Raw genomic sequence first — 9,539 nt, 5'->3', positions numbered from 1 at the left:
GTTTCGGCGTGGAGAGTAAGACAGCCGGTGAAATTACTGGCACTTGAGGTATCCCATCTTAGGCCTCTAGGTTGGCAACGCATCTGCAATCCCCAGTAATTTCCTGTACAACAAGCAATTTCCTGTCCAAACAGTAATTTCCTGTTAGAAGACCTGGTAAAGTGACGTTTTTTTGTGGCTTTGTATTTTATATTCTTCACTATAATAAGTTTCTAGGATATTTAGGTATATAGTCTTACAATGTACAGGGGGAATTTTATAAACTGAGAACAGTTCATCATAGTTTTTTCTATATTTACTCTTTATGTCTTTACCTACTAAATATTTTATTAGTCTTATCTGTAGCTGTTTTATCCTATCTAAATATGTCTTAAAAGTAAGTCCATAGCAATTCTGCCCATAGCTCAGCAACGAGTCAGCGAGTGCCATGGTAAACAAATATGCAGGGTGCGTTTATTTACTATTCTACTTAGATAATAAAATTGACCCCAAAATTGACCTTAATTTATTACAGACTTGATAATGTGTAGTACAGTTCCAATTAAAATGTCTATCAATAGTCAAACCGAGATATCTCAAACTATCAACGACCTCCAGTCTCACTACATATACAGTTTGCTTATTTTTGTGCAGGCAATTGTATGTGTGTCCTATAATATTAATATCGCTTGATCATCTTGACATCTTTTGCTTTTTTATTGTATGGTGAAAACAGATGCATGCACTTTGTTTTACTGATGTTTAGAATATTCATTGTCATGAGCCCACTTCGTTATGTTTACAAAAATCCTCCTGCACCTTGCTCACTATATCAGCACATCCTCGCCGGCGTACATATAAACTTGGCAGTTTTGGACAACATTCGACACACTGTTCACATGCATGATATATCCAATAGGTCCGTAAACCGATCTGGTCGGCACGCCAAGGCTTACCTCTACTTCGGAACCTGTCTTCCCATTTATGACGGTTCTTAAGGTTCGGTTCGTTAAATATTCACGGAACCACTGGTTCATGGGTCCCCTGATGCCACACTCATCCATGGCCTGAAGCAGGAGGTCATGGTGTCGAATGCTTTTTTGAAGTCTATAAATACCACGAGAACCTGCCGCCCGCCGCCGAGACCAGTGTTACATATTTTCGAGAAGCAGGTCAAGGCCGTCGCAGTACTGCGCCCCTTACGGAGGCCGTGCTGCGCCGGCGACAATACATTCTGATGTTCCAAGAATGTACTTATTTGTCCTACTACAATTTTTTCCACAATCTTATTTATAACTGGTAGTATAGCAATTGGCCTATAATTCGTGTAATTCAAATGGCTGCCTTGTTTGAATATAGGTCTAATTAAAGATTTTTTAATTGATCGGGTACAAAACTTTTTCATACACATGTAAATAAAGTTTGCTTAAATTATACTCGTATCCGATTTTACATATTTTATATCCTGGATCCTGATCTCATCAATGCCAGGTGCTTTCCTGCAACTCAAGCTGTCAATAATCTTCTCAACATCACCAGCCACTAACCTCCTGTATCTAAAAGAAACATCGGTTTACTTTCACATACGAATCACGGCATATTTTTTTTTGATTACAATTATGTTTTATGTCTCTCACTTCCCGTGTAAAAGTTGAGAAAAATTACTACATATGTTTTGCACACTATCTGTTTTCCCCCAATATTCATTATCGTACTATCAACATTACCCTTAATTCTACCCAGCCACCCATTAATGTTATTCCATATCTTCCTAAAGTCGCCTTCACACCTATTTATTTCGCTTTGTCTATACTTATCTTGCAGCATTTATAACTTTATTTACTTTATTTTCTAAACCGGGTATATTCTAATTCTAGACTTCATACTTTTAGGATTAAATTTCCATGCTTAAAACAATTCATCTCTGTGCTCAAATATTTTTTGCTAGATCTTTACGTACCCATGGTTGCAATTTTCTTTGAGTTATTTGTTTAGCTTCAATTAATGCCTCTTTATAAATACTGCCAAAAATCACACAGTTTTTCATATAAAAGTAATGGACTTTCTATAGTTGATAAATCCGCCCAGTTAATTAGTTTTAATTTTTCCATTACTAGCTTGTCACACAGTGCATACCGCACCGATCTCAGTTTCCGGTATTGCACATTGGAGGCCGTGCTCACACAACATGGTTTTATATTTAGAAATAGTCATATTCGAGTCGTCGCATAATAAATCCAAATTCATATCTCCTATTATAATAACATTATCAATGGGCGGAACTTGTTTTAAAATATAGTTCATTTCTTGAACAAATTTTAACTTGTTTGTTTTTGGTGGCCTATTACTTGATACTACTTAGGAAAAACCGTCACATCTCAACCATCATAAAGCACACATAAATTCACACACACATACACACACACACACACACACACACGCACACACACACGCACACACACACACACACACACACACACACGCACACTCACACACACACACGCACAATTTATTACCTATTTAATATAATTGTATTAATGAACTAAAATAATTTCCTTGCTCACCCGCGACCTTACGATAGCTAAGCTTATGCAAAATATGCGTGTTCATGCAGTTCCTCCACCTCCACACTGTAAGAACACACACAAATCACACAAACCCATCTATCACCACCACCACACTACACTGACGCGTTTCGAACTCAAACAGAGCTCATCTTCAGAGTGACACAACCGTACACCATGCTACCAGTTGTTAGACTAAAGAACCACAACCACCGTTTTAACTTGTCACTGTAACTCCCCAAGTACCCACATACGTTTCATGAAACAAAACAAAACTACCCACAAATTATTAATAAATTTTTTAACCGTCCTTCAAAACTACCTTGATTTTTTATTTATTTACTGTCAAGGGCATGTTTTATTAACTACCATTGCTGAAATTAGATCCAAGCCGTAGCAAGGGAGATGAAACTAAATTTACCTGCTCATTAATAATAGACCCCATACTGTTGTATCTAATTATCTCCATGCATTCTAAAACATCGAGACGAAACCCCTTGCCACAATAATGTAACACTTCATACGAATCGGAGTCCGATAAAGAATGATTTAGTTCCAACAAATGTTTGGCAAAATTCGACTTATCAGGATGCTCATTCCTATATGCCGAAACATGCTCTTTAAATCTAGCATTAAAACTGCGTCCTGTCTGACCAACATATACTTTACTGCAGTCATTACAAGTGAGCTTGTATACACCCGATCTAGTTCCTTTATCTACCTTCTCTTTGTGGTTACAAAGTTTAGAGTACAAAGAGTTGTTAGTCTTAAAGGCTACCTTAACATTGTTTGATTTTAAAATACCACAAATTCTATCAGACAAACGACCAACGTATGAAATGCTACACCTATATTTGTTAGAAGACTGCGATGGTAACACGGCGTAAAGCATGCTATTCACTATCCGTGCCTGCTTCTTCTGAACCAAACTATTGACCATTGATTTAGTATAACCATTCGACAACGCTATCTGATAAATAGTATTTAACTCTAAATCAAAATCTTCCCTAGAAAGAGGTACAGTTAACAATCTATGTACATAACAATGAAAAGCTGCTAATTTATGCTGCCACGGGTGATTAGACGATGCTGGTATCACGGCATCTGTGTACGTGGGCTTTCGGTAAATTTTGAACTGGTGTTTATTATTAAATCTAATAATTGTCAAATCCAAAAAGTTTAACGAAAAATTTTCTTCTAATTCTTTTTTAAATTTTATTTTAACATGTTTGTTATTTAAACCATTCACAAACAAGTCGAGCTGTCTCATACTTCCCCTCCAGCACAGAATTAAATCATCAACGTACCTATAATAATACACAATATTATTATTACCCACTATGTACCTATTTTCAAAGTAATCCATAAAAATATCTGCCATTAATGGACTCAGAGGTGATCCCATTGCTAAACCATCACTCTGTAAATAATACTGTCCATTAAACCGGAAATAATTTTGCTTCATGCATAAAGTTACCAAATCAATTAACTCACAAACCTCCCAGGATGTAAACGCTTCCTTTCCAAATGGTTTTTAAGAATAACTATTGTCTCACTATATGGTACATTAGTAAATAAACTATCTACATCTAAAGAAAGCAATGTTGCGTTAGGCGGAATGCTGTAATCTTTAATTTTGCTAACTAAATCCGAACTATTCTTCAAACTGTATGATGGGTTAAAAGAAGATTTTACACGAATAACACTATTTAATTTCCTTGCCAATTTATATGCTGGAGCACTCACATATGAGACAACTGGACGAACTGGCACATTATCCTTATGAATTTTAGGCAATCCATACAGAATTGGTGCCTGCGGATTCATAGGTATAACAAAACTCTTTTGTTGTTCGGTTTCAAAGGTAAATTGAGATTTTTTAACAAGCTTCTTTAATTCATTATGAAACGTTATTGTAGGGTCCTTTTGTAAAACTGTGAAACCATCTCCCTGAATTACATCTAAAACTTTTTGATTATATTGGCTTCTTTCTAAAAAAACAATACAATTACCCTTATCAGCCTTGGAAACAACCAAATCATTGTCATGCACTTTGCGTTGAACGGATCGCAAAGAATGTAATTCCGTTACATTGGCAACACACTCTGTAATATTTGTATTTTTAAGTGTATTCGCCACCAAAACCTTTGTCTCTAAATCACCGCTGTTACTCACAATTGCAACTTCTGAATCTACCGCCAAACCTTCCAATATTTTCTGATTTAATTTAGAGGGTAGATTATACTTCAAACCTTTTTCCAATAATTTATTTTCACCGTCCGAAAATTCTACATTAGTAAGATTTTTAACACGAGGGTAGAAAGTATGACCGTTATTAGATTCCCGGTTATTATTGTTGAAAGAATAAAAAGAATGTGATCTACGTCCCGTAAGCCAACGCAACTTTTTACATTGAGTTAAATACTTTTTATGAGCGTCCACTGAAGCAAATATTCGGGCTTTTTCATCCAAACAATCGAACTCAATTTTATGTAATTTATAAGTAAGCTCAGACTGCAAAATTTTAAGATGTAACTTTAAATTATCTCTAACACGAAACCAACTACGCGACTCTTCATTTAACCAAATTTTCTTAGCCCTCTCCATTGCAATTTTTGCAGCTATACTGGTATTATAACAACGGAATTGAATATAATTAGGTACAACATTCAAACGTTTACATTGTTGATTAAACCAAATATTTTGAACAGCTAGACGATGTTGCTTAGTTAATTTAAGATATAAACGTGCCTGCACGGCTACGCATGCCGATTTTAAATAATTTATTGAATCAGGCGTTACTTTGCGGAGGTCCATATCAACGAACTAAAATAATTTCCTTGCTCACCCGCGACCTTACGATAGCTAAGCTTATGCAAAATATGCGTGTTCATGCAGTTCCTCCACCTCCACACTGTAAGAACACACACAAATCACACAAACCCATCTATCACCACCACCACACTACACTGACGCGTTTCGAACTCAAACAGAGCTCATCTTCAGAGTGACACAACCGTACACCATGCTACCAGTTGTTAGACTAAAGAACCACAACCACCGTTTTAACTTGTCACTGTAACTCCCCAAGTACCCACATACGTTTCATGAAACAAAACAAAACTACCCACAAATTATTAATAAATTTTTTAACCGTCCTTCAAAACTACCTTGATTTTTTATTTATTTACTGTCAAGGCATGTTTTATTAACTACCATTGCTGAAATTAGATCCAAGCCGTAGCAAGGGAGATGAAACTAAATTTACCTGCTCATTAATAATAGACCCCATACTGTTGTATCTAATTATCTCCATGCATTCTAAAACATCGAGACGAAACCCCTTGCCACAATAATGTAACACTTCATACGAATCGGAGTCCGATAAAGAATGATTTAGTTCCAACAAATGTTTGGCAAAATTCGACTTATCAGGATGCTCATTCCTATATGCCGAAACATGCTCTTTAAATCTAGCATTAAAACTGCGTCCTGTCTGACCAACATATACTTTACTGCAGTCATTACAAGTGAGCTTGTATACACCCGATCTAGTTCCTTTATCTACCTTCTCTTTGTGGTTACAAAGTTTAGAGTACAAAGAGTTGTTAGTCTTAAAGGCTACCTTAACATTGTTTGATTTTAAAATACCACAAATTCTATCAGACAAACGACCAACGTATGAAATGCTACACCTATATTTGTTAGAAGACTGCGATGGTAACACGGCGTAAAGCATGCTATTCACTATCCGTGCCTGCTTCTTCTGAACCAAACTATTGACCATTGATTTAGTATAACCATTCGACAACGCTATCTGATAAATAGTATTTAACTCTAAATCAAAATCTTCCCTAGAAAGAGGTACAGTTAACAATCTATGTACATAACAATGAAAAGCTGCTAATTTATGCTGCCACGGGTGATTAGACAATGCTGGTATCACGGCATCTGTGTACGTGGGCTTTCGGTAAATTTTGAACTGGTGTTTATTATTAAATCTAATAATTGTCAAATCCAAAAAGTTTAACGAAAAATTTTCTTCTAATTCTTTTTTAAATTTTATTTTAACATGTTTGTTATTTAAACCATTCACAAACAAGTCGAGCTGTCTCATACTTCCCCCTCCAGCACAGAATTAAATCATCAACGTACCTATAATAATACACAATATTATTATTACCCACTATGTACCTATTTTCAAAGTAATCCATAAAAATATCTGCCATTAATGGACTCAGAGGTGATCCCATTGCTAAACCATCACTCTGTAAATAATACTGTCCATTAAACCGGAAATAATTTTGCTTCATGCATAAAGTTACCAAATCAATTAATTCACAAACCTCCCCAGGATGTAAACGCTTCCTTTCCAAATGGTTTTTAAGAATAACTATTGTCTCACTATATGGTACATTAGTAAATAAACTATCTACATCTAAAGAAAGCAATGTTGCGTTAGGCGGAATGCTGTAATCTTTAATTTTGCTAACTAAATCCGAACTATTCTTCAAACTGTATGATGGGTTAAAAGAAGATTTTACACGAATAACACTATTTAATTTCCTTGCCAATTTATATGCTGGAGCACTCACATATGAGACAACTGGACGAACTGGCACATTATCCTTATGAATTTTAGGCAATAAAATTATTGGTGAAAATAAATTATTGGAAAAAGGTTTGAAGTATAATCTACCCTCTAAATTAAATCAGAAAATATTGGAGGTTTGGGTAGATCAGAAGTTGCAATTGTGAGTAACAGCGGTGATTTAGAGACAAAGTTTTGGTGGCGAATACACTTAAAAATACAAATATTACAGAGTGTGTTGCCAATGTAACGGAATTACATTCTTTGCGATCCGTTCAACGCAAAGTGCATGACAATGATTTGGTTGTTTCAAGGCTGATAAGGGTAATTGTATTGTTTTTTAGAAAGAAGCCAATATAATCAAAAAGTTTTGTGTCTCCGATGGTTTCACAGTTTTACAAAAGGACCCTACAATAACGTTTCATAATGAATTAAAGAAGCTTGTTAAAAAATCTCAATTTACCTTTGAAACCGAACAACAAAAGAGTTTTGTTATACCTATGAATCCGCAGGCACCAATTCTGTATGGATTGCCTAAAATTCATAAGGATAATGTGCCAGTTCGTCCAGTTGTCTCATATGTGAGTGCTCCAGCATATAAATTGGCAAGGAAATTAAATAGTGTTATTCGTGTAAAATCTTCTTTTAACCCATCATACAGTTTTGAAGAATAGTTCGGATTTAGTTAGCAAAATTAAAGATTACAGCATTCCGCCTAACGCAACATTGCTTTCTTTAGATGTAGATAGTTTATTTACTAATGTACCATATAGTGAGACAATAGTTATTCTTAAAAACCATTTGGAAAGGAAGCGTTTACATCCTGGGAGTTGTGAGATTGATTTGTGAGTTAATTGATTTGGTACTTTATGCATGAAGCAAAATTATTTCCGGTTTAATGGACAGTATTATTTACAGAGTGATGGTTTAGCAATGGGATCACCTCTGAGTCCATTAATGGCAGATATTTTTATGGATTACTTTGAAAATAGGTACATAGTGGGTAATAATAATATTGTGTATTATTATAGGTACGTTGATGATTTAATTCTGTGCTGGAGGGGAAGTATGAGACAGCTCGACTTGTTTGTGAATGGTTTAAATAACAAACATGTTAAAATAAAATTTAAAAAAGAATTAGAAGAAAAATTTTCGTTAAACTTTTTGGATTTGACAATTATTAGATTTAATAATAAACACCAGTTCAAAATTTACCGAAAGCCCACGTACACAGATGCCGTGATACCAGCATTGTCTAATCACCCGTGGCAGCATAAATTAGCAGCTTTTCATTGTTATGTACATAGATTGTTAACTGTACCTCTTTCTAGGGAAGATTTTGATTTAGAGTTAAATACTATTTATCAGATAGCGTTGTCGAATGGTTATACTAAATCAATGGTCAATAGTTTGGTTCAGAAGAAGCAGGCACGGATAGTGAATAGCATGCTTTACGCCGTGTTACCATCGCAGTCTTCTAACAAATATAGGTGTAGCATTTCATACGTTGGTCGTTTGTCTGATAGAATTTGTGGTATTTTAAAATCAAACAATGTTAAGGTAGCCTTTAAGACTAACAACTCTTTGTACTCTAAACTTTGTAACCACAAAGAGAAGGTAGATAAAGGAACTAGATCGGGTGTATACAAGCTCACTTGTAATGACTGCAGTAAAGTATATGTTGGTCAGACAGGACGCAGTTTTAATGCTAGATTTAAAGAGCATGTTTCGGCATATAGGAATGAGCATCCTGATAAGTCGAATTTTGCCAAACATTTTGGAACTAAATCATTCTTTATCGGACTCCGATTCGTATGAAGTGTTACATTATTGTGGCAAGGGGTTCGTCTCGATGTTTTAGAATGCATGGAGATAATTAGATACAACAGTATGGGGTCTATTATTAATGAGCAGGTAAATTTAGTTTCATCTCCCTTGCTACGGCTTGGATCTAATTTCAGCAATGGTAGTTAATAAAAACATGCCTTGACAGTAAATAAATAAAAAATCAAGGTAGTTTTGAAGGACGGTTAAAAAAATTTATTAATAATTTGTGGTAGTTTGTTTTGTTTCATGAAACGTATGTGGGTACTTGGGAGTTACAGTGACAAGTTAAAACGGTGGTTGTGGTTCGTTAGTCTAACAACTGGTAGCATGGTGTACGGTTGTGTCACTCTGAGATGAGCTCTGTTGAGTTCGAAACGCGTCAGTGTAGTGTGGTGGTGGTGATAGATGGGTTTGTGTGATTTGTGTGTGTTCTTACAGTGTGGAGGTGGAGGAACTGCATGAACACGCATATTTTGCATAAGCTTAGCTATCGTAAGGTCGCGGGTGAGCAAGGAAATTATTTTAGTTCATTGATATGGACCTCCGCAAAGTAACGCCTGATTCAATAAATTATAATT

This window comes from Choristoneura fumiferana, chromosome 3 (genome assembly GCF_025370935.1).
Source record: "Choristoneura fumiferana chromosome 3, NRCan_CFum_1, whole genome shotgun sequence".
Taxonomy (NCBI): Eukaryota; Metazoa; Arthropoda; class Insecta; order Lepidoptera; family Tortricidae; genus Choristoneura; species Choristoneura fumiferana.
Note: the sequence above shows the minus strand (reverse complement) of the source record.